We start from the raw sequence: 3,023 nt of genomic DNA on the forward strand, positions 1-3,023 counted from the left end.
TGGACCACACTGCCTGGAAGACAGGCAGGTGGGAGCCCGGATACATTATTTCAGTCACATCTGGGCAACGTCATGCCTAGATCCCTAGGTGAATGATCTTATCGCACAGGGATACAGACTGGAATTTCAAGAACTACCACCTCCCAGATTCTTCAAATCCGGCTTACCAGCTTCTCCAGAAGCAAGTTTGACCTTACAGGCAGCAATTCAAAAACTGGTACAGACTCAGGTGATTGTTCCAGTTCCACCTCACCTAAAAACAAGGGTTATGATTCCAAACTGTTTGTGGTGCCGAAACTGAACGGTCCGGTATGACCCATTTTAAACCTCAAGTCTCTGAACCCATATTTAAAGGTGTTCAAATTCAAGATGGAGTCTCTGAGAGCGGTGATCTCAGGTCTAGAGGATGGGGAATTCCTGATGTCTCTGGACATCAAGGATGCGTACCTTCATGTCCCGATTTGGCCGCCTCATCAGGCTTATCTCAGGTTTGCGTTACAGGAATGCCACTACCAGTTCCAGGCACTGCCATTTGGACTCTCTATGGCGCCACAGGTGTTCACCAAGGTGATGGCAGAGTTGATGTTGCTCCTCCACTTGCGGGGAGTGAACATAATACCGTACCTTGATGACCTGCTAATCAAAGCACCGTCCAGGGAGAAGTTGTTACACAGCATTGCCCTCTCAACGACGTTACTCCAGGATCACGGGTGGATTCTGAACCTGCCAAAATCTCACCTGGAACCAACACGGAGGATTTAGTTCCTGGGAATGATACTGGATACAGAGGCGCGGAGGGTATTCCTCCCAATGGAAAAGGCATTGGTGATCCAGTCGATTGTACGGGACGTTCTAAGGCCGACCCGGATTTCGGTGCACCTGTGCATTCGCCTCTTGGGGAAGATGGTGGCCCCTTACTGATCTCTGCAATATGGAATGTTTCACGTAAGGCCCTTCCAGCTGGATCTGTTGGACAAATGGTCCGGATCGCATCTCCACATGCACCAGATGATACGTCTGTCGCCAAGAGCCAGGATTTCTCTTCTGTGGTGGCTTCAGACTTCTCACCTAGCCGAAGACCGAAGGTTCAGGATTCAAAATTGGATTCTGCTACCCACAGACGCAAGCCTCTGTTGTTGGGGAGCAGTCACCCAAGGGGAACAGTTCCAAGCAAAATGGTCAAGTCAAGAATCTATTCTTCCGGTGAACATTCTGGAACTTGGGGCCGTATACAACGCCCTTCTACAGGCATCCCATCTTCTTCAAGATCAGGCCATACAAGTTCAGTCGGACAATGTTACGGCAGTAGCATACATAAACCGACAAGGCGGAACGAAAAGCAGAACTGCAATGTTAAAGGTAAAAAGGATTCTCCTCTGGGCATGAAGACATGCGGTGGCGTTGTTGGCAATCTTCATTCCGGGAGTGGACAACTGGGAAGCGAACTCCCACGGCAGACATGACCTCCATCCAGGAGAGTGGGGCCTTCACCCGCAGGTGTTCGAGTCCCTGGCACTTCGGTGGGGAATTCCCCAAATCGACAAGAGGGCCTCTCATCTCAACAAGAAGCTTAAGCGATATTGTTCCAGGTTGAGAGACCCGCAAGCAGTGGCTAGCGGACTCTCTGGTGACTCAGTGGGTCTACCAGATGGTCTACTTGTTTCCACCACTTCCGTTAATCCCAAGGATTCTCAAAAGAATAAAAAGGGAAAAGGTTCAAGCAATTCTTATTGCTCTGGACTGGCCAAGAAGGGCCTGATACGCGGATCTACTGGAGTTGCTCCTGGAGGACCTGTGGCCTCTTCCTCTTCGAGAGGATCTTCTACATTCGTCTATCAAGACTTACCGCGGCTAAGTTTGACGGCATGGAGGTTGAGCGTCAAATTCTAGCCCAGAAAGGGATTCCGGATAAGGTTATTCCAACCTTGATCCAAGCCAGAAAGGGGGTAACGGCTAAACATTACCACCGTATTTGGAAGAAATAAGTCTCTTGGTGTGAGAACAGGAAAATTCCTGTGATGGAATTTAAGCTGGGACGATTTCTCCTTTTTCTGCAGGCAGGAGTGGATGTGGGCCTCCGTTTGGGCTCCTTGAAAGTCCAGATTTCGGCCTTGTCCATTTTCTTTCAGAAGAAATTGGCATCTCTTCCTGAGGTTTAGACTTTTTTGAAGGGTGTTCTGCACATCCAACCACCCTTTGTGCCTCCTATGGCACCTTTGGATCTCAACGTGGTGTTGCAGTTCCTCCAATCGGATTGGTTTGAGCCTTTACAGGCAGCGGACGTTAAGTTTCTTACGTGGCAGACAGTTACACTGTTGGCCCTGGCTTCGGCCAGGCGCGTGTCGGAACTGGCGACATTGTCTCACAAGAGCCCCTACTTGATTTTTCATGAGGATCGCGCTGAGCTCAGAACTCGTTAGCAGTTCCTTCCTAAGGTGGTGTCTGCATTTCACATCAACCAGCCTGTTGTGGTTACGGTGATTACCAACACCTCTGATTCTTCAAAGTCCTTAGATGTTGTGAGGGCTTTGAAAGTTTATGTGAAGCGGACGGCTTGTCACAGAAAATCTGACTTGCTGTTTGTTTTCCATGATCCCAATAAAATTGGGTGCCCTGCTTCAAAGCAGTCTATTGATCGCAGGATCAGGCTTACTATCCAGCATGCTTATTCTACGGCAGGCTTGCCGGTGCCGAAATCGGTTCAGGCCCACTCTACTTGGTTGGTGGTTTCTTCCTAGGCAGCTGCCACGGGTGTCTCTGCTTTACAGCTTTGATGAGCGGCTACTTGGTCAGGGTCGAACACGTTTGCTAAGTTCTACAAGTGCGATGCTTTGGCCGCTGATGACCTTCAGTTTGATCAATCAGTTCTGCAGGAACCTCCGCACTCTCCCACCCGTTTTGGGAGCTTTGGTGCATCCCCATGGTACTAAATGGACCCCAGTATCCTCTAGGATGTAAGAGAAAATAGGATTGTAATTACCTACCGGTAAATCCTTTTCTCGTAGTGCGTAGAGGATGCTGGG

This window comes from Pseudophryne corroboree, unplaced genomic scaffold (genome assembly GCF_028390025.1).
Source record: "Pseudophryne corroboree isolate aPseCor3 unplaced genomic scaffold, aPseCor3.hap2 scaffold_1461, whole genome shotgun sequence".
Taxonomy (NCBI): domain Eukaryota; kingdom Metazoa; phylum Chordata; class Amphibia; order Anura; family Myobatrachidae; genus Pseudophryne; species Pseudophryne corroboree.